This window comes from Lithobates pipiens, unplaced genomic scaffold (genome assembly GCF_037356315.1).
Source record: "Lithobates pipiens isolate NorthernLeopardFrog02 unplaced genomic scaffold, aLitPip1_a1.2 Scaffold_13, whole genome shotgun sequence".
Classification (NCBI taxonomy): Eukaryota; Metazoa; Chordata; class Amphibia; order Anura; family Ranidae; genus Lithobates; species Lithobates pipiens.
This window is the reverse complement of record NW_027507718.1, coordinates 323,455,197-323,481,302: the sequence shown is the minus strand read 5'-3', so window position 1 is coordinate 323,481,302 and position 26,106 is coordinate 323,455,197.

The window sequence follows — 26,106 nt, the reverse complement described above, 5'->3', positions numbered from 1 at the left end:
TTTGCTACATAAAGTGAGTTGTGCTGTGTTCTGGCAACACTGTCTGCTGCTGTAAAAAAGAGAGTCAGGCTGAATGATTTTCCATCATTCAGAAGACGCCTTGTATTTTTATCAATGAGTACGAGAATTCTTCTGATAGGCCAAGGTAGAGAGGCGAGCAGATGACATCATGATTTCCACCTTGGAAATTAAGCAGATGACATCATGATTTCCAAAAAAAGGGGAGATAACACTGCGCTAAACCAAAAAAAGCAGAACATTTGAGAAAGTAACTTTTTAAAGCAGCTAACACTCAAACAAAGTCAAACAAATTTAGACAAACATATGTGTAGCGCTTAAGCACTTAAAGTCATAAATGACGTGTGCCCAAATAAATATAAAATCAAAAACACACAATAGTGCACAATATACAATGTGAAGTCCAGTGACCAGTAATAAAACTGGTTCATGAAAGTCTATCTTGGAAAACTCAAGTGCAGATAAGAATTATCAATGATGTCCCAGAGACAATAACTGAGAAGGGATATGTTGCTTGAAACACGGGGAACACCGGTATTATGGACACACAATGAGGTAGTACCAAGAATGGTGGACGCACATACCATATGGCAGAGAGTCAAATATGCTTGTGTTTCTCCCGTTGGATGTAACAACAAAGTCCTGGTCCAAAGGGCACACCATGAGGCTGCAAACTCGCGGCCAAGGATGGTCTATTGGCTTGTCCGGGACCTCGAACTTCAACTCGTCAGTGATCACAGATGATGGAATATGATATAAAAAAAGGAGAAAATTGCTCCATATAGTGCAGATCAACCAATAATGTTTTATTGGGATATATTCTCACAATTAAGGAGACCTAAAAAAGGAACAATAGTCCAATAATAATATAGTGGCATAAAAAACATTAAAAAAGTAATGCAGGAATCTCAAATAAGCATCCCTACACATTTAGACACAAGTGGTCTTCAACAGGGGCAAAAAACTTTCAAAAAGGCAGCCCCTAGACTATTTGTTGGAGCCAGAGGAGTGGAAGTTGTTGTCTGCCTGGCTGCTGCTGCTGTGGGGGTAACACTACATTTATATTCACCTGGTATTCTTGCGAATAATACACTTCTTGATCCTTTCCCATCTTCACTCATTTCTTCATTGTATTTATAGGGGCAGCCTTGGATGTCACGCAAATAGGAATGTACACTTTAGCGCACCAGAGGTTAACCCAATGTCATCCCTAATATTTTAGCAGCAGCTGAAAGAACCTCACAATCCCAGTGGGGACATAAAATACACACAATTTTTTTTGTGTGTATGGACTTTAAATATGTCTGTTTTTGTTTATCTACAATACATATGGATTGATGGAATCAATTGTTTACACAAGAAAGATAAGGTTTTTTTTTAAACTCTCAGAAAGTGACAAAGATTGCATTTCTAGGAAGATCAACCTTTTTTTTTACTCACTGAAAATTTTCTTAATATATTAATTGAAACAAAAGTAGCCAACACATCTAAGGACTGGTAACATTACATTTTGGTTTTCGGGTTTAGGTACGCTTTAATGCCCTGTACAAACGGTCGGACTTTCCGACTACAAAATCCATTGGATTTTGGCCCAAACTTGTCTTGCATACACACAGTCGCACAGAGTTGTCGGAAAATCCGATCGTTCCGAATGCGGTAACGTACAACAACTACGACGGGACTATAAACGGGCCAGTAGCCAATAGCTTTCATCTCGTAATTTATTCTGAGCATGCGTGGCACTTTGTCCGTCGGAATTGTCTCCACACGATCGGAATTTAAAAGATCGGATTTTGTTGTTGGAAAATTTTAGATCCAGCTCTCAAACTTTGTGTGCCGGAAACTCCGATGGAAAAAGTCCAATGGAGCCCACACACGATTGGATTTTCCGACAACACATTTTCCGTTGGAAAGTCCGACCGTGTGTACAGGGCATGCTTTTGTGTGTTCAACAAATAAGTTAAAATGTAATTAAAAAAAATATGCCTTATTATAAAGGGCACTGGAATGATGCTAAACACTGCTGCTGTCTCCCCTTACAGCCCGTTCACACCTGAACGTTTTGTAGCCCTACGCCTGAAGCTACAAAACGCTGGAGGGGAAAAAATCCATTATTCTCAATGGAGATGGTTCACATCTCCACTCCATGTCGCCTGAAGCCCTACGCCTGAAGCTCAAACAAGTTCCGGACCCTTTTTTGTCGCGCGAATTGGGCTGATTTGGGCGTTTTCATTCCCATAGAAATTAATGGAAACGCTCGATTCGAGCGTTTAGCGCGACAACGAGCGTTTCTACGGGCGTTTTGACGCTGTATCTGCTCAAGAAAAAAATAAGCAGATGAAAAATATTTTTCCTATTTTTACAAATAAATATCAGAAAAGTGTGGCGTGCATTCGTATTCAGCCCCCTTTACATTTGATAGCCCTAACTAAAATTTAGTGTAACCAGTTTCCTTCAGAAGTCACCTAATTAGTAAATATAGTCCATCTGTGTATAATTTAATCTCAGTATAAATACAGCTGTTATGTGAATCCCTTAGAGGTTTGTTAGGGAACCCTAGTGAACAAACAGCATCATGAAGGCCAATGAGAAGTTTCAAGCAGGGTTAGGTTATGAAAAAATATTCCATGCTTTGAACATCTCACAGGCCACTGTTCAATCCATCATCCAAAAGTGGAAAGAGTATAGCACAACGGCAAACCTACGAAGACATGGCCATCCACCTAAACTGACAGGCCGGGCAAGGAGAGCATTAACCAGAGAAACAGCCAAGAGGCCCAAAGTAACTCTGGAGGAGCTGCAGAGATCCACAGCTCAGGAGGGAGAATCTATCCACAGGACAACTATTAATCATGCACTCCACAAATCTGGTCTATAGAAGAGTGGCAAGAAAAAAAAGCCATAAGAAGTCCCATTTGCAGTTTGCGAGAAGCAGCCTCTTTATAAAAATGTGCTGTGCTGCCTCTCACATATGGGTCCACGACCATCGGCCACGAGCATCGGCACCCCAGCTGTGCAGTGGGCCTGCTATAGGTTAGCGTGGTTTCCCACAGGGGAGCCAACCTGCCGGAGTGAAACTGCTGCGGCTGGTCCAGAAGCTGTTAAAAAAGAGAGTTGGGCTGAGTGCTTCTTCATCATTCAGGAGATGCCTCGTATTTTTATCAGTGGATACAAGGCTTCCTCTGATTGGATGAGGTAAAGAAGCAAGCAGGTGACATTATGATTTCCACCTTGGCCAACCAGACACACTGGGTGTCAACTGCATCCCTATAACTTTAAGGAGGGGTGGACTCCATCCAGGCATACGTGCCCTTAATCTATCCATTATTATACATTTGCTCCAACTATGGAGATGCTCAGAATTTATAGGGGTTGATTTACTAAAGGCAAACAGACTACAATTGCACTCTACAAGATCAGTTGCTCTCAAATTATCAAAAGGTTTGAAACTTCCTTCCATTATCCAATCATGTGCAAAAATGCAGTTTTTGTTTATTTTCCTTGCACGGGATTAAGTTTACTCTGCAAAGTGAAGCTCTGCCTCATTTACTAAGCTCTGGAGCAACTGTATTTGCAGAGTGTAACTGCACTTTGCAAAATTCACAGCTTGTTTGCCTTTTAGTAAATCAATCCAACAGTGTTAGGACTGCAGTACACTGGGGTGCCGTGAAATGGCTGCTGCAGCTTATACATAAATGTATGCAAACTAAACCCCTAGTTTTAACATGAACTGTTAGACAGGGTCAATTTGGTTTGTTGTAGGCTGGTCAGTAAGTGAGCTGGGAATTTTTGTTTGCTCTTTTTAGACATGCATCGCCCAGTTGGTTGCCATTTGTTTGTGCCAGTCAGAGGAAGCCTTGGATTTATTGACTAAAATACAAGATTTCTCCTGAATAGCAGAGAACCACTCAGCCTAGCTCTCCTAATTCCAGCAGCAGACAGGAGGCCATCTTTACTGCTGCTGGAACACAACGCTGCTTACTGTATATAGACTATATTGTCAAAAGTATCGGGACACCTGCCTTTACACGCACATGAATTTTAATGGCATCCCAATTTTAGTCCGTTGGGTCCAATACTGAGTTGGCCTACCCTTTGTAGCTATAACAGCTTCAACTCTTATGGGAAGGCTGTCCACAAGGTTTAGGAGTGTATCTATGGAAATGTTAAGCCATTCTTCCAAAAGCACATTTGTGAGGTTAGGTACTAATGTTGGAGAGAAGGCCTGGCACACAGTCTGCGCTCTAATTCATCCCAAAGGTGTTTGATTCTCCACCCAAAACTCACTCATCCATGTTTTTATGGACCTTGCATTGTGCACTGGTGCGCAGTCATGTTGGAACAAGAAGGGGCCGTCCCCAAACTGTTCCCACAAAGTTGGGAGCATGAAACTGTCCAAAATGTCTTGGTATGCCAATGCCTTAAAGCCCAACCCCTGAAAATCAACCCTACACCAAATGATTTGGAACAGTGCACAAAGCAAGGTCCATAAAGACATAGATGAGCAAGTTTGGGAAGGAGGAACTTGACTGGCCTGTTCTATTGGGTTGAGTCCTGTCCTCAACCCAATAGAACACCTTTGGGATGAATTCGAGCGGAGACTGTGAGCCTGGCCCTTTCGTCCAACATCAGTGCCTGACCTCACAAAGGCGCTTCTGGTAGAATGGTCAAACATTTCAATAGACACTCCTAAACCTTGTGGACAGCCTTCCCAGAAGAGTTGAAGCTGTTATAGCTGCAAAGAGTGGGCAAACTCAATATTGAACCCTACAGACTAAGACTGAGGTGCCATTAAAGTTCATGTGTGTGTAAAGGTAAGTGCCCCAATACTTTTGACAATATAGTGTAGCTAATGCTTCCACAGTATATTACAGGACACACCGCGGCTGCATTATTTTGTAATGAAAATTGTTTGTTTGGGCCATCTTGGCCCAAGCAAACTATTTAAAGTGATATGAAATACTACTTTAAACTTCCCTTATCAAACAAGTATGTAGGGGGCAGCAATCGATTTACAAAAATGATGCATGCAGAGTTTTTGGATGTTGATGATACTTACCCAAACCCATGTGACCAGGAGAGCGATCCCCGGTCATCTGTATGCAACTCAGCAAATGGAGACACACAACACTTGCATTTAAGCACATTTCATTTCAGCTAATTATAACAGAAAAGGAGCGTACAGATACTGATGTTAGCCAGTAAGACCATCTAGGGACTGCTAGCAACACTTATAAATTGCTGAGTACTGCACTAATGTACTGTCAGACTTTGTGAAAGGTTGGGACAAACTTTCTTTCTTTAGAATGCATTACACTTCAGACCTTCAGCTTTTGTTGTATTTAATACAAATGGAATTTTTCTGACAAACTTTACTGACAGGGGTAAGCAAAGTGTAGAGGGAACATTCATTTCAGCACAAGTGGGGTTTTCAACAAACTGCTGTGTAAAGCGTTGAACGTCCCTCTGGTTCTGAGACGGGGGAACTAAATAATTTGAAGGCTGTGCATGTCTTGTAATGCTAATGTAGATGAAGATATATTGGCTCCAACATGGAATAACTGGAGTTGAGGAATGCTGCATATATATCATCCAAACAAGGAAAGGTGTAAAGTAATGACTTGAGGGGGTAGTACACACCTTAGATCTTGCATAATGAACTCTTAAATTATGTGCCATTAGCTATTAAATCACATGGCAAAAACCAACAGCATGCTTGGTATTTTTTTGTTAGCAGTCGTATGAAAATATACTTTATATTACTGAAATACGAGGCAGACCTGCACTGAATTTGTGGTTCTGTTTAATACGATTAACCACTGTGATAGTATATTGCTGCAACTTATCATGGTGAAGTCTGTCATGTTAACTGGATTGCATACATCAATATCATATTCAAATGTTGTCTCTGGTGTGCCTTTGTAAACTTACACATGGCCAACTGATGTGAACCATCTTGACAGTCAGAGAAGAACATCTACTTCCCCAGCGGTAACAAATACACCGAATAAAAACCTGTGAAATACGAATCAGATTGAAACAGTGCAGCAATCTTCTTTACATTTAGGCATTTCCAGAAAGTGTACAAGAGCATTCAAGTATCATGCTTGCATGCATTTTCTTTGTGCTTCCTATGGGGTTTAAGCTGGTATGACTCTGGCTTTATCATCACAGAATGTAATTTAAAGGAAACCTAGCAGGCATACAATAAAAGGTAAGGCTGCAGTTGACACAGGTAAAGGGCACCAGATGGGAAACTGTAAAAGGCTGGCATCCCACGTGGCCAATGGACTTTATAGTGTGAAATAAGCAGCTTGAGCACTGTTACTTTGGTTACTATCAAAGTGCAATGTTAGCCTGAAGAAGTCACATAAACTGTTGCAAAACACGTTAAGAATGAAGGGAAGTTTAGATGAAGCAATTGAATAGTGGAGGTAAAAATCAATATAAAATTGTTTATTTGATAACACGGAAATAAAAACAATAAAAAATTATTAATTTCAAATATATATACATAAAGCGTACACAAGACATAAACGTGATGGATAAATGAGTACATACATAGCAGCATATAATCATAATGTGAATACATAAAAAAATAGCATGGCATACAAATTCCGATGGCAACATGCCCAATACTGACATCTGTGCTCACATGATATGTGTACATCTACTGTTACCAGCATCATTGAGAATAGTAGGTAGTAGGTAAGTATCATTCTGTATGAGGTGTAGCTGTGGCATCAAACAAATCTTGACGCGTTTCGTGGATGTGTCCACTCATCAGGAGAAAGATGCGACAGAAATTCCTATGGTATATATATATAGTTATAATAAATCATACTCTGAATAGAGGGGAAGTATCAAGGTAGATGGATATTTGATGTGTATAGGTGGTTAGCCAACCACACTTACCACCACAGACAGTGGATGCGGCACGTGGTAACCATCACAAGGTGAGCTGGGAGCAAAACTTCGTCATGGGAACTGAGGCGGCAATATATAGGGATGCAACAAAGGACAGTGCACGGGAGTGCAGGATATAAAAATTTTATTTTTATATATTCACAATATGATTATATGCTGCTAGGCATGTACTCATTTATTCATCATGTTTATGCCTTGTGCACGCTTTATATATATATATATATATATATATATATATATATATGTGTGTGTGAAATTAATCATTTTCTATTGTTTTTATATCCATGTTATCAAATAAAAATTTTATGGTGATTTTTACCTCCACTATGCAATTGCTTCATCTAAAGTCCCAAGTTCCCTTCATTCTTAACCGAAACCAGGATGGAGACACTTTATTGTGCTTCATTTAAAGTCCCAATCATTGCAAAACTTGTTGGGTTTTAAGGTATAATTCTAGTTAGAGGGGAGTGCCATCTGTTAGTCAGACTCTTGGCTGGTATTTAAGCTGTGCACTCACATGGCTGTCAAACTGGGAGCAGTGGCTGTGTCCATGCAGCTATTGGATCCCATTTGACATGTAGCTCTTGCATAAAAAAGCTCAAAAAGATACACCCACTGGCCACTTTATTAGTTACACCTGTTCAATTGCTTGGTAACACAAATTGCTAATCAGCCAATCACATGGCAGTAACTCAATGTATTTAGGCATCTAGACATGGTGAAGATGACTTGCTCAATTTCAAACTGAGCATCAGAATAGGGAAGAAAGGGGATTTAGGTGACTTTGAACGTAGCATGGTTGTTGGTGCCAGACGGGCTGGTCTGATTATTTCAAAAACTGCTGATCTACTGGGATTTTTCATGCCTAACCATCTCTAGGGTTTACAGAGAATGGTCCGAAAAAAGAGTAGCCAGTTTTGTGGATGAAAATGCCTTGTTGATGTCAGTATTGTTGCTGACCATGTCCATCCATTTATGACTACAGTGCTCCCGCCAGATAATGCACCATGTCACAAAGCTCAAATCATCACATCAATGGTTTTGTCATGGTCGTCTCCGGAATCTAGTGGCTCATGGAAGACCTATCCACAGAATCCCTTCGTTGAGCGTTAATAGGTTTCCATGGGCGCGCGTTGGCGCGAACGGACGCACGCGGGTGCGAGCAGGTACGAATGGGCGCACGCGGGTGCGCGAGGTTGCGAACGAACGCACGCGGGTGCGCGAGGTTGCTAACGAGCGCACGCGGGTGCGCGGGGTCACAAACGGCTGCACGGTTTCACGTGGGCGCGCACGGGCACGCCGTGCGACCGTTCTTGGCACCCAGAGGGCTTCTTAAGGAATCCGTTCTAGTGCCTCGGTGCTGTCCAGTCTACAGCGTTCCGGTGACTTACCTCTGCTTACCTGATTGTTCCTGTTCTGTTCTACCCGGCCTGCTCCTGACTACTCCTGCCTGCTGCCAGCCTTGACCCTCGGACTGTTTGACCTCGCTTCTGCCTCCTCCTGTGTACCGTTGCTGCCCGCCTGTTGACGACCCGGCCTGTGTTTGACCCCGCTTGTTCTGCCAGCTGTTCCAGTCTGTCATCCGTGCTGCTGCTGTCTGCTGCCTGCCTGCCAGCTGTTCCAGCCTGCCATCCGTGACCGCTGCTGTCTGCTGCCTACCTATCAGCCGTTCCAGTGTGATCACCTGTACTCGCTGCCAGCCGCTGACTGCTTACCAGCTGTTCCAGAACCACCTACCAGTACCCGCCTCTGCCTGACGCCAGTTCCAGGGCCAATCCTACTATCACCTGCTTGGCACTTGTGCCCTCTGAACTCTAGAATCCCTGTCCCCACTTCCAGGGAATCTCGAGCCAGAGGCTCCCTGCACTCCGGGCTCCTTCCACCAGGTACGTGACAGTACTGGACAGCCATGTCCGAGCCCACGCAGGGAGCCTCTCCTATGGACGAACTCTGCCACCACCTTGCAGGAATCACTCAAGCGGTGAAGAATCTACAGGAGGGCTATAGCCAGCTAGAGGAACGGGTTCTGGCCCTGTCTACTTCCACTCCAGCTGCTCCCGGGACTTCTGTTACCCCTTCCGTGGTGATGTTGCCCCCTGAACCTAGGGTACCTACACCCGAGAGATTCTCTGGAGACCGTGGAAAATTCCGGACTTTTCGCAACTTTTGTGAACTTTTCTTCGCTCTCCAACCCAGGACCTTCTCCCTTGAGGCCACCAAGGTGGGATATGTCATTTCTCTATTAACTGGCGAACCTCAGTCCTGGGCTCACCGCTTACTAGAAAAGAAGGATCCTTCCCTTGAAACCCTGGACATCTTCTTTCAGGCCATGTCGCGGTTATATGAAGACCCACAATTGACCGCCACCGCTGAAGCGGCCCTGCATTCACTACAGCAAGGCCGCCGACCTGTAGAAGACTATGTGTCGGAGTTCCGACGCTGGAGTTCTGACACAGACTGGAACAATGCGGCATTACGTTACCAGTCCCGTATGGGTCTGTCGGAACCCTTGAAAGACGAGCTAGCCCGAGTGGGCATTCCAGAGACTTTAGAAGCCTTAGTGGAGCGTCCAGTGTGGATGCTTCCTCGGGTTCCCAGCTCTCCTCATCCTACCTCTTCTGCTGCCACCACGACGAATCAGGATCTCCCCGAACCCATGCAGTTGGGCTTACTTAGGCCTTCCTTGACGCCAGAAGAATGCCAGCGCCGTCGGGTGGGAAACCTCTGTTTATACTGTGGAGAACCAGGACATTTTGTGCGCACTTGCCCTGCCAAGCTCCGTAAGTGCCTCTCCATGTCTCCTGCCCTTACTTCTGACTTACCAAGTACTACTTCCCATCTGACTGTGTCCATTTCCTTGCAGCCACCAGGAGGGAACGTCCGGACCAACGCCATTATTGACTCGGGAGCTTGCAGTGGCTTTATAGACTTATCCTTCGCCTCAAGACATAACGTTCCCCTTCGGCCCAGGGCAAAGGGACTTTCTATACATCTGGCCGATGGTTCCACTCTCAAGTCCGGTCCTGTAACCCAGGAGACTCAGCCCTTACTGACTTCCATTGCCGGGATCCACCAAGAGTTGATGTGTCTAGATGTCATCACATCCCCCCTTTTCCCTATCATTCTCGGCATGCCCTGGCTGAGGGCACATAACCCCCAGATTGACTGGTCCACTGGAGAATTAAAATTCTTTTCACCTTACTGTCTCCAGCACTGCTTGTCGGGAACCGATCAGGCATCCTCCTCCTTGCTCTGCCTGGAAGTTGACGCAGAAACCCGTCGGGCTGTACCTCCTGCCTACCACGACTTCCTGGATGTGTTTAGCAAGAAGGGTGCAGAGACCTTACCCCCTCACAGGCCATACGATTGTCCTATAGAACTACTTCCAGGGGCAGAAATTCCCTTTGGGAGGATCTTCCCACTATCAGAGACTGAGTTGGTGGCTTTGAAAACTTACTTGGATGATAACCTAAGGAAGGGATTCATACGTCCCTCCACTTCACCGGCGGGTGCGGGAATCTTTTTCGTGGAGAAAAAGGACCAAACCCTGCGTCCTTGCGTTGACTATCGGGCCCTCAACAAGATAACTATTAAGAATCGTTATCCTTTGCCACTTGTGCCGGAACTCTTCCAAAGACTGGGGTCTGCAGCAGTATTTTCGAAGCTGGATCTTCGGGGTGCCTATAATCTGGTTCGCATCCGTGATGGTGACGAATGGAAGACTGCCTTCCGTACTCGCTTTGGGCATTTTGAGTACTTGGTTATGCCCTTTGGTTTATGTAACGCTCCTGCTACATTCCAGCACTTCATCAACGACATTTTCAGAGACTACCTAGACCTGTTCGTCATCACCTATCTGGATGGCATCCTGATCTTCTCCTCCTCCCTGGCAGAACATCGGGAACACGTCAGGAGCGTATTATCCCGACTCCGACTTCACGGGCTATATGCCAAACCGGAAAAATGTACCTTCGAACAACGAAGTATTCAGTTTCTGGGGCTGGTAATTTCCGTAGATGGCATCGAGATGGACCCTCAGAAGATCTCTGCCATTCGTGATTGGCCCGCTCCCACGGACAGAAAAGGGGTCCAGCGATTCATCGGATTTGCAAATTTTTATAGAAAGTTTATTAGAGGATTTTCTACCATTATAGCCCCCATCACGAGATTGACTAAGCAGGGCCTGAAGTTCCAGTGGTCCCCAGAGGCTCAAGAAGCTTTCACCGTTCTGAAGAACTTGCTTGTGTCGGCCTCTATTCTTAAACACCCTGACCCGACTCGGCCCTATATTCTAGAGGTCGATGCCTCTGAGATCGCGGTTGGGGCGGTTCTATCACAAAGACATGGACTTAGATCTCGTCTGCACCCAGTCGCGTTCTTTTCCCGCAAGCTATCCGAAGCAGAGGCGAATTATGACGTCGGAGACCGGGAGCTATTAGCCATCAAAGTGGCTCTTGAAGAATGGCGCTATCTACTGGAAGGGGCCACACACCCAATCCTTATTTACACAGATCATAAAAATCTGGAATATTTAAAGTCCGCCAAGAGGTTGAGGCCACGTCAGGCCAGATGGGCTCTATTCTTCTCCCGATTTTCATTCCACATAACCTATCGCCCCGGGTCAAAGAATACCAAACCGGACGCTCTGTCCCGAATGTTCAACGAGCCCGAGAATTCTCCCCATCCAGATACCATTCTGACCTCAGGGAACTTTCTCCTTCTCCAAGAAGATTTGCTGTCTCTGTTCAAGCAGGCTTCCGCTAGTGCTGCTCCCCCACCTGACGTCACTCTTCTGGCCAAGGACGAACTCCTCTGGTATGAAGACAACATTTTTGTTCCTCAGGAAACCCGGGTTCCAGTCCTCAGTTCGTGTCATGATCATCCGCTGGCCGGCCATTTCGGAGCCCTTAAGACCTCCGAACTGGTTCAGCGAACCTTTTGGTGGCTGCAGTTAAAGTCAGACTGTAAAAAGTACGTGGAGGCATGTGTCACCTGCATCCGGAACAAAGGCAACAAGTCCAGGGCCTGGGGTCTGATGAAACCACTACCTGTCCCAGAGAGGCCTTGGCGGATGATATCGATGGACTTTATTGTGGAGCTACCACCGTCAGAAGGCTACTCCACAATCTTTGTGGTAGTGGACAGGCTATCTAAGATGGCCCACTTTTTGCCGATGAAGGGCACCCCCTCCGCTGCGGAAACAGCCAAGGTATTTATCAAAGAAATAGTGAGGTTGCATGGCGTCCCTGCAAATATTACATCTGATCGGGGAGTGCAATTCACGTCCAAATTCTGGAGGGTACTTTGTAGGGCCCTGAAGATCGATCTCTGCCTTTCATCTGCTTATCACCCTCAGACCAATGGGCAAACGGAACGGACGAACCAGACGTTGGAGCAGTATCTGCGCTGCTTCTCGTCCTTTTCTCAGTATGACTGGGCTCCTTTGCTTCCATTAGCGGAATTTGCTTATAATAACTCCATCCACTCTGCCACAAGTCAGTCCCCGTTCTTCGCTAACTACGGCTTCCATCCCTCATTTCTGTCCAACGACCTCCCAGAAAGCCCGGTACCAGCGGTTCAGGAGAGTATTGACTTCTTCAGCTCCAACAACAGACTTCTGCAGGAGACCATGACAAGAACCCAGAGATATAATAAGGAGGTTTTTGACAGAAAGAGAAGGGGAGAGCTTGAACTCAAAGTCGGGGATCAAGTTTGGCTCTCCACGTTGAACCTGAAGATGGCTTGTCCAACCAAAAAGTTGGGGCCAAGATTTGTGGGTCCTTTCCCAATCGTGAAGAAGGTAAATGACGTGGCGTACGAGCTGAAATTGCCAGAATCGTTCCCGATTTCACCCTGTATTTCACGTAGCTTTGCTCAAACCAGCCGTCCCAGATCTCTTTGACAGCCGGAGGGTTGCTCCACCTGAACCTGTGATCATCGATGGTGAAGTCGAGTATGAGGTGGAATCTATCCTGGACTGTAGGCGTAGACGCAATCAAGTTCAATTCTTGGTGAAATGGAAGGGGTACGGACCTGAAGAAAACTCTTGGGAACCTGAATCTAACATTCACGCCAGAAGACTGATTCTCGCCTTTGAGAGGGCCCATCCGGGAAAAATGGCTCAGTTGGGCATCCGGAGGCTGCCCCTTGGGGGGGGCAATGTCATGGTCGTCTCCGGAATCTAGTGGCTCATGGAAGACCTATCCACAGAATCCCTTCGTTGAGCGTTAATAGGTTTCCATGGGCGCGCGTTGGCGCGAACGGACGCACGCGGGTGCGGGCAGGTACGAACGGGCGCACGCGGGTGCGCGAGGTTGCGAACGAGCGCACGCGGGTGCACGAGGTTGCTAACGAGCGCACGCGGGTGCGCGGGGTCACGAACGGCTGCACGGTTTCACGTGGGCGCGCGCGGGCATGCCGTGCGACCGTTCTTGGCGCCCAGAGGGCTTCTTAAGGAATCCGTTCTAGTGCCTCGGTGCTGTCCAGTCTACAGCGTTCCGGTGACTTACCTCTGCTTACCTGATTGTTCCTGTTCTGTTCTACCCGGCCTGCTCCTGACTACTCCTGCCTGCTGCCAGCCTTGACCCTCGGACTGTTTGACCTCGCTTCTGCCTCCTCCTGTGTACCGTTGCTGACCCGGCCTGTGTTTGACCCCGCTTGTTCTGCCAGCTGTTCCAGTCTGTCATCCGTGCTGCTGCTGTCTGCTGCCTGCCTGCCAGCTGTTCCAGCCTGCCATCCGTGACCGCTGCTGTCTGCTGCCTACCTATCAGCCGTTCCAGTGTGATCACCTGTACTCGCTGCCAGCCGCTGACTGCTTACCAGCTGTTCCAGAACCACCTACCAGTACCCGCCTCTGCCTGACGCCAGTTCCAGGGCCAATCCTACTATCACCTGCTTGGCACTTGTGCCCTCTGAACTCTAGAATCCCTGTCCCCACTTCCAGGGAATCTCGAGCCAGAGGCTTACGAGAGGCCGCTCCCTGCACTCCGGGCTCCTTCCACCAGGTACGTGACAGGTTTCTTGAACATGACAATGTGTTCAGTGTATTTCAATGGCCTCCACAGTCACCAAATCTCAATCCAATATAATAGATGTGGGAGAAGAGATTTATGGATGTGCAGCCGACAAATCTGCAGCAACGGCTTGATGCTATCATGTCAATATAGACCAAAATCTCAGCACAGGCCATTTTTCAGATTTCAGCGCTGTCACACTTTGGATGACAATTACGCATGCAACACTGCACTCAAATTAATTTTATATCATGTTTAGACAGAGCTTTCTTTTGGTGGTATTTAATCCCTAATGTTTTTTTTTTAGTTATGTAAATGAAAAACACAGAAAATTTTGAAAAAAAAAAGGTTTTTGTTATACAGTTTTGCAAATAAATTTTTTTTTTTCATAATTTTTTGTCAAACTGTATTATGATACATTTGTTTATGAAAAATAACCCAATCAGTATATATTATTTAGTCTGTGTGAAAGTTATACAGTCTACAATGGTATTTATATTTGAAAATTGATCAATCTTGATGTACTGACTACCAATCTCATTTTTTAAGGCCCTAAAATGCCAGGACAGTACAAATACACCCCCAAGTGACCCCTTTATGGAAAGTAAACAGTTCAATGTATTTAGTAAGAGGCATAGTGAGTTTTTTTGAAGTTTTCATTTTTTGGCACAATTTCTTGGAAAATTAAGAAATATATATATATATATTTTTTTTTACGTCAGCACTTTAACCAGTTGTTCCTCAAAGAAAGCATGCACATAAAATTTACACCCCAAAACACATTCTACTATGCCTCCCAAGTATGGGGATACCCCATGCGTGAGCGGTCCAAATTTCAAGGAGCACCTTCCAGGGGCATAAAATACACATCTCATTTCCTGACTACCTATAGCATTTTTAGAGGCCTTGGTACACAAGGACAGTGGAAACACCCACAAAATGAAACCATTTTGGAAAGCAAACACACCAAGGTATTTTCTGAAAGGCATATTGAATCTTTTGAAAATTTCATTTTTGCCAAAAGTTTTTGGAAAATGCAGGAAAATAAATGAAAATGTCTTATTGTCCAATTAATAAAATATTTCTAACACACATCAAAGACATGATTTGAATTACACCCCAAAACATATTCTGCTACTCCTTCCGAGTGTGATGACCACATGTGTGAGACTTTTTTGCTCTAATCACATTCTTCAGAAAAGAATACCCATTGGAATCCATGTTTCCGGCTCCCTGCATGTATATTAGAGGTCAGGCGCATAGATTGGGGGGATGGCGGTGCCCCTGCACCCCTAATGAGCAGCCGCTACTGCTCCTGAGAATGACAAGACCACTTGCGTAAAGCTCTTTTACAGACTAAATGTATAGAGGGGTCCCAAATCTAAGAAGCCCCTTCCAGGGATATAAATTACACATCTATTTTCCTCAGTAGGACACCATAACAGTGAAAACACCAATCAACCAATTGTCTCAAAATCAATGTACTGTAATGGTTGCCTCTGTACAAGTGGTCAGGGAACATAGCTTAGTGTAGCATGAACTATAGCAGTCGCAGTTCCTTTAACCACTTACTTACTGGGCACTTATACCCCCTTCCTGCCCAGACAGGAAGGGCAGCACAGTGGTGTAGAGGGCAGCACAGTGGTGTAGTGGTTAGCACTTTCACCTAGCAGCAATAGGGTCGCTGGTTCAAATCCCAACCACAACACTATCTGCCTAGAGTTTGCATGTTCTCCCTGTGCCTGCGTGGGTTTCCTCTGGGTACTCTGGTTTCCTCCCACACTCCAAAGGCATGCTGGCAGGTTAATTAGACCCTGTCCAAAAAAATTGGCCATAATATGTGTATATGTATGTCAATGTTGTAAGTGTGTCGGGACTCTACAGGTTAAAGGACCACATAAATAGCTGCATATGGACACCGGTGGCAAGAAAAGCACCCTGAGGCAATTCAGTTCGTATAGGTAGCACTATGCAAGTCATTCATTCATTCAGACCAATTTCCAGCTTTCAACACTGTCACACTCTGAATGACAATTGCACTGTCATGCAATACTGTACCCATATGACATTTTTATTTTATTTTTTCACAGAAATAGTTTTCTTTTGTTCTTTTAGTAGTATTTAATCACCACTGGGTTTTTTATTTTTGCTAAACAAACAAAAAAAAGCACGGAAAAAAACAAAACCTATTTTCAATCTTTTGCTATAACATTTTGCAAACAGGTAATTTTTCTGCTTCATTGATGGGCACTGGTGAGGCTAAACTGATGGGCACTGATAGGCGACACTGATGGGCACTGATAGGTGGCACTGATGGGCACTGGTGAGGTGGCACTGGTGTGCACTGATCAGGAGACACGGATGAGGCTGCACTGATGGGCACTGCTAGGTGGCACTGATGGGCAGCATTGATGATTAGGCACTGATTGGCAGTTCAGTGGCGAGCACTGCTATGTGGCACTGGTGGGCGCTGATAGATGGCACTGATTTGAAGCACATTCGTGTGTAAAGAGGACTGGTGTCCCTTTAATCCCTCTATAGGCACACGGAAAGATAACACTGATAGGTGGCACTGATGGGCACTGGTAGGAGGCACTGATAGGCAGCACTGATGAAGAGGCACTGATTGGCAGCACTGATGGGCACTGATAGGTGGCATTGGTGGGCACTGATATGTGGCACTGGTGGGCGCTGATAGATGGCACTGATTTGCAGCACATTCTGCGCTAAGGGAACCCGCCGTTCTTTTTTCCTTCACGCTGATAGCGTGAAGAAAAAAAAACTTAAACTACAATCTGTTTATTTTTGTGACCGGCTGTCATTGGCTGACTGCTGATCATGTGGTAAAGGGCCTGCTGTGATTGGCCCATTACCCGGTCTATGATGAGCCTTGTCTCACGGAATTGGCGATCACAGTGAGAATGTGTATGGACACCCTCCTGGCAATTTAAGCTTGTTCTGTGCCAGCTGTTTAGACATTAATGGCTGTGTGTTGAGGTATTTTCATGGGACAGTAAATTTGCACTGTTATACAAGCTGTACACTCACTACTTTACATTGTAGCAAAGTGTAACTTCTTCATTGTTGTCACATGAAAAGATATAATGGTGCTATATTGGGGGGGGCAGCAAACAATCCCCCTCCGTCGGTCGATCATCAGCACCGCACTTACCCCATCTAGGTCGCGGGCAGCACTTCCTCCTGGTGATGGGCGGTGGCTTCACCCAGCGTCTTCTCCTCCTTGGCTTCACAGTGGCTTCCCCTGTGCCTCCTCTACCTCTTCTGCTCCAATATGAACATTTCTCCTCACGGCCAAATGAGTCTCAGGACTGGCTTCCTGATTGGCCAGGAGGAGAATCAGGAAGACAATAACGAATATTAATTCACTATTGTCACACAACTGAGTGGGCTCATGGTACAGTGCTCTGCGCCCCAAGCCCACCCTTTTTTGAAGCCAATTAGAGCCTCTGGCTCTAATCATGTGCTTCTAAAAAATAAAATAAAAATATTGGAATACAGGCATCCGGCGTGCTGCATGCAGATTAGGGGCCTGGCACATGGATTAGGGGGATGGCTCCCCTTCACCCCGTATGGACGTAGCCACTGTTATAATATAACCTTCAGCTATAGCCCAGGTGTGTTAAAAGATCTGTTCACCTTTCAGGAAAAAGTACAGTATAGTTTTTTTGTTTTTTTTACAGAAAAAAATGTGTATTTATTATCTTTCCCCCAGGAACCTGCAATGCATTGCAACCCTGATCAGTGGATTATGGTGCAAGGCTCCTACAGACACGTGATCCAGCTTTCTGCCTGTACCTAAATATGAGATTTCTGTTAGAAAGCTAGAGGAAGCGTCAGTGGACTATAAGGGTGCTCATCGATGCTCCTACAGTGCAGTGAGAACTGCAAGTCCATCTGTTGTGGTGTCAGATGGGACTTGTAGTTTCTTCATTCACAGATCCCTATGAATGAATGATGCGGCTGTGTGGGCGGAGCACAGATTTTTAATGTGAAAGTGTTACAGGGGAGAAAAATCTTCACCTGCTGTTACAGGGAAGGGGACAGGGGGGCCGAGTGAGGGGGGGTGCTAGTACATGTTACACCCTAACTATGGGTGTAACATGTAACATGTTCCAAAGGTGAACTTAGCCTTTAAAGCTGAACTGAAGCTTTATATAAAAAATAAAAATAAATAGCCTGTAAATAATACATTTAAATGTATGTATAGCCAAAACTCTTTTTTTTATATACTTTTTGATACAGTAGGGAGGTTTTTTTAATCTCTACAATAGGGACAGAAACAGCATTGAAAATGTAAAAACAGTGAATTTAAATCATCCCCACACTATCCAAAATGAAAAAAAAAAAATGTTTTGCTTCAAAGCGGTAGTAAACCCTGCTTTTGAACTTGTACCTACAGGTAAGCCTATAATAAGGCTTGTGCTGTTTAGGAGATATTCACACTGGAAGCAGCCAATGACATCACTGGTGCATGCGCACTGTGCTCTGAACTGACAGCACGCCATCAATACAGCTGGGCCCCCCGTGTGCATGCTCCATGCACATGTACCATTCAAATTGTTGGAGCCCGAGGACCCATGACCCAAAAATAAAGCTAAATGGTACTACCCAAACGCCCCAGAGAGTTGTTCCAGCCGCCTGACCGTACTGCTTCCAGGTACTGGTCGGGCTGAACAGAGGCTCACCAAGCTAGATCAAGACCACAACAAAATGGCACTTGCCTGCACATTGTCCAGGCACACTACTGATCACAACTGTGCTAAAACAGCTTCATCTTGGTCTCCAATCGTGGAAGAAATGATGCTTCTGTTACAAAGCTAAATTAAGATTTCATTTAATTTTTCTGCGCTTTTTTATGAAACACTATAAAGTTAATGAACAAAGCTAAAATGAAAAAAGTCTAAATATTTAAGGTTATAAAAATAGAAATAAACATAAAAAAACAGAAGGAAAATAATAGCTAATGAGGGGGGGTTCCCATGGGTGGAGACCAAGCTTTAACACAGTTGTGACCGGTAGTATGTCTGGGCAGTGTGCAAGCTAGCCCCATTTTGTTGTAGCCCAAATCTTAGAAATGAGCAGGAAAAAAATGCAGACATTAAGGACTGTACTCTTCCCACTTATATTGTTTTTCAGTAAAAAGCCATATTACTGAGACATATGGCCTCCTTAGATTGATGGTCCTTTGGAGAAGAGTCCCCTTACATAGGTAGTCAGTGGAAATAAAAACTCTCTGTATTTATAACTATAAAGAATAGTGCCCTTTATATTTGTAGTCAGTAGAAATAAATGCCCCCTTTATAGATAAATAGCTTACAAAATTAAAAATATATAATTGACATCAGTGGTCAGTTATCCCAGAGTCAAAAATTGGCCATTGCTCAAGGAACCCCTTGCAACCTTTAGAAGAACCCTAGGGTTCAACCAAACCCGGGGTGGGAAAGGCTGCTCTAGTGGATTCAGACCTGCTCTAGCCTAGCAAGGATCTCCAAACTACGGCCCTCCAGCTTTTGCAGAACTACATGTCCCACAAGGCATTGTAAAACTCTGACATTCACAGATACGATTAGGCATGATGGGAATTGTAACTCCTGAACAACTGGAGGGCCATAGTTTGGAGACTCTTGAGCTGCATTGTCTGACTAGATCACATATGTCAATTTATGAAAGACAGATAGATACAATGTAATATTGTTGCTACAATTGTATTTATGCATCATCTGCAGATCAAGGATTGAGTGTTCATCTGCATATGTTGTCAGTTAAAACAACTTAACAATTTAAAAAAAAATAAAGTATTCTTATTTATCACCTTATTAACCCTAATAAGTCCCCGTTATTGCCTTCATCCCCTTCCCTCTAGCAATTATTTTCCTACTTTTCCCTACTTTTTATGTTTATTTCTATTTTTATAACCTTAATATTTACACTTTTTCATCTTAGTTGTGTCCTTTAATTTTATAGTGTTGTTTAGAAAAAGCACAACTTGAAATAAAACTTTGTTTATAAGTTTGCAATGCTTTGTAACAGAATCTTAATTTAAGCATTATTTTAATCAGGACAAATTACAGAATACAATTTATACTTTTTATTTACAGTAATAAAAAGTGTTTTAAAAACACTGAATTATAATATCATTATATCCATTCTAACCATAAAAAAAAAGCCTTGTGAAAACTTTTTGCAAGCTCTAATTGGGAATACAAGCTGCCAGCAAGAAGACCAATATACACTATATTACCAAAAGTATTGGGACACCTACCTTGAACACACACATGAACTTTAATGGCATCCCAGTCTTAGTCCATAGGGTTTAATATTGAGTTGGCCCACCCTTTGCAGCTATAACAGCTTCAACTCTTCTGGGAAGTCCACAAGGTTTAGGAGTGTGTCTATGGGAATGTTTGACCATTCTTCCAGAAGCACGTTTGTGGGGTCAGGTGCTGTTGTTGGACAAGAAGGTCTGGCTCACAGTCTGCACTCTAATTCATCCCAAAGGCGTTCTATAGGGTTGAGGTGAGGACTCTTGTGTAGTCCAGTCAAGTTCCTCCACCCCAAACTCGCTCATCCATGTCTTTATGGAACTTGCTTTGTGCACTGGTCTAAATCATTTGGTGGAGGGGGAATTATGGGGTGGGGTTGTTTTTCAGGGGTTGGGCTTGGCCCCTTAGTTCCAGTGAAGGGAACTCTTAAAGAGGTTGTAACCTCGAAACAAAAAAAACCTGCATTGCATACGCTATATCTCATTATGAAATACTTACCTTAGAACGCCAGTCCTCCAAGTACAGTGCGGACATCTTCCACCGGAGTTACTTCCAGGTTCGCAGCTTCGGTGCTGTGATTGGCCAGAGCCATGATGACATGCACGCAGAAGCCGCCGGTCATGGCGTAGCTACTGAAGAAACTGCACCAGTGGCCCATCGGCAGTAACGCATATACTGAATATCTCCTAAACTGTGCAAGTTTAGGAGATATTCAAGCTACCTACAGGTAAGCCTTATTATAGGCTTACCTGTAGGTAAAAGTGGTGTAACAGAGTTTACAACCACTTTAAGGGATCGGCGTACCAAGACATTTTGGATAATTTCATGCTTTCAACTTTGTGGGAATAGTTTGGGGATGGTCCCTTTGTGCATTTATGTTGGAACTGTTCCTACAAAGTTGGGAGCATGAAATTGTCCAAAATGTCTTGGCATGCTGACGCCTTAAGAGTTCCCATGACTGGAACTAAGGGACCAAGCCCAATCCCTGAAAAACAACCCCACACCATAATTCCCCCTCCATGAAATGATTTGGACCAGTGCACAAAGCAAGGTCCATAAAGACTTGAATGAGCGAGTTTGGGGTGGAGGAACTTGACTGGCCTATACAGAGTCCTGACTTCAACCTGATAGAACACCTTTAGGATCAATTAGAGCGGAGTCAGTGCCTGACCACACAAATGCACTTCTGGAAGAATGGTCAAACATTCCCATAGACACTCCTAAACCTTGTGGACAGCCTTCCCAGAAGAGTTGAAGCTTGTAGCTGCAAAGGGTGGGCCAACTCAATATTGAACCCTATGGACTAAGACTGGGATGCCATTAATGTTCATGTGCATGTAAAGCCAATACTTTTGGTAATATAGTGTGTGTGTGTATATATATATATATATATATATATATATTTATATTTATACACATACATTATATAGTGTACATATTCAATTGGATTTTGTTAAAGGTTAAAAATTCTTGACTGAACAGCCCCTACATCCAATCCGACGCAGTCATAGTTCCGTTATCTGGCAGCCATGGGAGTAGTGGCTACCAGAATACAATAACTAGCCCTGTAGATTCATCCATCAGCACTGTTTTGCATGGATAGGGCAATCGAGTGATTTCTCTTGTGTAGCCTCTCTTAATATGTATGGCCAAATTAACCACTTGCCGACCAGCGCACGACGATGTACGTCGACAGAATGGCACGGGCAGGCAAATGGGCGTACGTGTACGTCCCTTTAAATTTGTCGCCCTGCCATCGGGAGCGCGCCGCCGGCGGCGCGCTCCCGCGCTGGTCGGGACCCCCGTGAGTCCGGTCGCGGGACCCGCGGACTCGATCGCCGCAGGCATCCCCGCGATCGTCTCACGGAGCGGCCGAATGGAGAAGTGCCGTTGTAAACAACATTTCTCCATTCTGCCTAGCAACTAGTGATGCTGATCTCTGCTCCATGTGATTGGAGCAGAGATCAGTGTTCACTAAATGAAAGCCCAACCCCCCCACAGTTAGTAACACATCCCTAGGAACACTTAACCCCTACACTGCCACCCACTGGTTAACCCCTTCACTGCCAGTGTCATTTACACAGGAATCACTGCATTTATATAGCAGTGATTACTGTATAAATGACAATGGTCCCAAAAATGTGTCAAAAATGTCCGATGGGTCCCCCACAATGTCGCAGTCACAATAAAAATCGCTGATCGCCGCCATTACTAGTAAAAAAAAAAATAATAAAAAATTATTAATAAAAATGCTATAAAACTATCCCTATTTTGTAAACGCTATAACTTTTGCGCAAACCAATCAATAATCGCTTATTGCGATTTTTTTTACCAAAAATATGTAGAAGAATACGTATCGGCCTAAACTGAGGGAAAAAATGTTTTTTTATATATTTTTGGGGGATATTTATTATAAAAAAAAGTAAAAAATAATGCGTTTTTTTCAAAATTGTCGCTCTATTTTTGTTTATAGCGCAAAAAATAAAAACCGCAGGGGTTATCAAATACTACCAAAAGAAAGCTCTATTTGTGGGAAAAAAAGGACGTCAATTTTGTTTGGGAGCCACGTCGCACGACCGCGCAATTGTCAGTAAAAGCGACGCAGTGCCGAATCGCAAAAAGTGGTCTGGTCTTTGACCAGCAAATTGGTCCGGTCTGAAAGTGGTTAAAAGGACAAAACCTGTAGCTGTTGACTTTTAATTATAGAACACTTACCTGTCCATGGATCCAGTGCTGTCCTCATCCGGGTAATTTTTCTCCAGCCTTTAGGTTCCTAACGCCGGCATTTTAGGTGTAAGAACCTGTGACAGCTTGTGGCTTCACAACCGACTGCCCACTGGGCATGCGCAAACCACCTTGCACTTTGCGAATAATCCCGCAGTCTTCTGGGACCTGTGATCCTAGAAGGCCGCAGGGAGGGAGGAGGAGAGGAGAACGTCTAGGCAATCTGAGTGGGAGCGGATACTTGTCAAAACTAGGTCCCCGTCCCCCCAGCTTGGGTGAAGCTTTGCTTTAGCTTGACAATAAAGCAGTATAAACCCAAAAAACAAACATGTATTATGCTGCAGCTTAGCAATCCTTAGATGTGATGGCTGCATTTGTTTTCTTTTTAGAGGCTTTCGTTCTTTTATTTTTTACCTGCTGATCCAACCAGTAAGTCTGTTGTTTGCATCTGTCCTGCAGATGTACCAATTAGAGGGTTGAGAAAAAACATTTAACACTGACAGGGGTCTTTACAATGATCAATGATTTATTCATATATGTAAAATCTTTATTCCAAAAGGAAAAAAAAAATGTTGCCTTGTTGCTGCCTTGTGTAACTATAGTGTTAGCGGCTTTCTATGGGGGCACTCGGTGCAGAGAAGGTGCCCAGAGCGATGGTGGGGGGACTCGAGAAACCAATCATAGATTAGGGAAGTATGATGGTTTTTAATTTTTTATTTTATAAAAAATCATCAAAGCTTTGGTATCACTTTAACCCTTTATTGTAGATAAAGAAGGCGGGAGTGTAACCATGGTCAGTCTCAGGTGGCAGGGCAGCTGCGGGGGGGACTGGTCAGCGAGCTGGAGGGGTCCTGTGCAGCAGGGTAAGGTAAGTGTATCTTGTTATTTCCCTACTGCTAGACATAAAAATGTAACCCCTGCAGTGCTGGGGGTGGCAGCCCACTGCAAGGGAACATTTAGGTAGGTCTTTAACCCTCTACTGTACATTGGCTGGAGCGCAACTTTGGCTGGTATCAGCTTAAAGAGGGGGCTGCAGTGGACTGGCTGCAGTTCTGGGGGAATCCTGCATGGTAAAGGGTGAGTTTTTTAATATTCTTGGAGTTTGGCTTTAAAAAAGACGCACTGCATTCACAAAGATGAAAATTTAAAAAAAATAAGTAATAAAAAAAGATGTATTGCAGGATAATAATAAAAAAAAACCAATAATTATAAAATAAATAAATGAACGAAAATAAATAAATTATAAACAATAAAAAAGTAAAAAAAAATAAAATAAAACCCTAAAAAATCATAGCAAAAATATATGAAATAATTAAATAAATAAAAACTATAATAGATAAAAATAAGAAAATTATAAAGATCAAAATGTGTGGTAAAAGGTAAATAAAAAATATTTTTTCCTTTAAAAAAAAAAAAAAGGTAAATATAAAAAAAATAAATAAAGATGTATTGCAATATAAAAAAAAAATGAAAATAAATACTAATAAAAACAAATGCAATAAAAAAATAAAAAAGATGTATAGCAAAGTAAAACAATAATTAACACAAATTGATAAATTCAAAAATTAAAAGATGTATTGCAATATAAAAAAAGGGAAAAAGAAATAAAATAAAAACATTAAAAAAATAAATAACAAGGTGTATTGCAATATAGAAAAAATAATTTAAAAAATACAAATACAAATGAATACATTTAAAAAAATAATAATAAAAAAAAGTATTGCAATATAAAAAAATTATCAAAAATAAATACAAATACATTAAAAAAATATATATATATAAAAGATGTATTGCAGTATACAAAGGGAATTCAAAATAAATACAAATATTTAAAATAATAAAAAGTAAAAGATGTATTGCAAAAAAAAAAAAATCAATAATAAGTAAAAATACAAATTAATTAATAGATGAAAAAATAATAAAAAAATAATGTATTGCAATATACAAAGAGAATTCAAAATAAATACAAATATGAACTAATAGATAAAAAAATTATAACAATTAAAGGATCTTATTGCAATGTAAAAAAAATAAAAATAAAGAATACAAAATAAAAACAAATACATTAAAAAATAATAAAAATTAAAATGAAGTATTGCAATATACAAAAATTAATAAAAAAATAATAATAATAATAAATAATAAAAATAATAATAAAAAAGTATTGCAATATACAAGAATTAAAAATAAATACAAATGAATAAACTAAAAAATAATACAAATTAAAAGATGTATTGCAATATAAAAAAATGCAGATAAAAACAAATACATTAAAAAATGTGTAAAAATGTAAATGATGTATTGCAATATAAAAAAAAAAATATTCAAAATAAATACAAATGAATAAACTAAAAAATAATAAAAATTAAAAGTTGTACTGCAATATAAAAAAATAAAAATGAAAACAAATACATAATAAAATAATACAAATTCAAAAAAGATGTATTGCAATGTACAAGAATGAAAAATAAATACAATTGAATACATTTAAAAAAATACAAATGAAAGATGTTATGCAATATAAAAAAATACAAAAATAAATAAAAATAAAAACAAATAGCTAACAAAATATAATAAAAAAAATGTCTTGCAATTGAAAAAATCTAAAATAAATACAAATTAACAAATTAAAAATGATTACAAACAAAAAAGATGTATTGTAAAATAATAATAATAATAATAATAAAAAGATTAACACGAGGAAGAAGAACTTAACTAAAAAAATACAATAAAACGTATTGCATTCACAACGGGGTTAAGGAAGGAGATGAGCACACAGAAATCCCCTCCATGAATTAACCCCCCCACCACCCCTGGCACTGCTCCTCTAACCTGAGGTCTCTTCTCCCAACCCCAGAAAGCAGCACCCACCCATCTAGAGTGCAGAGAGTGTCATGCAGGTTGAGTGAGAGAAATAGAAGAGAGGAGCTCTTCCTGCCCCTCCCCTGTGCAGATAGAATGAAAGGAAGGTGAAAAGTTGAGTGGCTGCCCTGTCCTCTCCCTCCCTCCTCCCTTCTCCCAGCTCCACTCCTGTGCTGGAGCCTGCACTCTACTCCTGGTTTTACACCTGGTCCCCGGGGCCGCCTCACGGCCTCTTGCTGCTGTTTACTGAGCTCTTGTCCTGATATCACTCCGCTGGC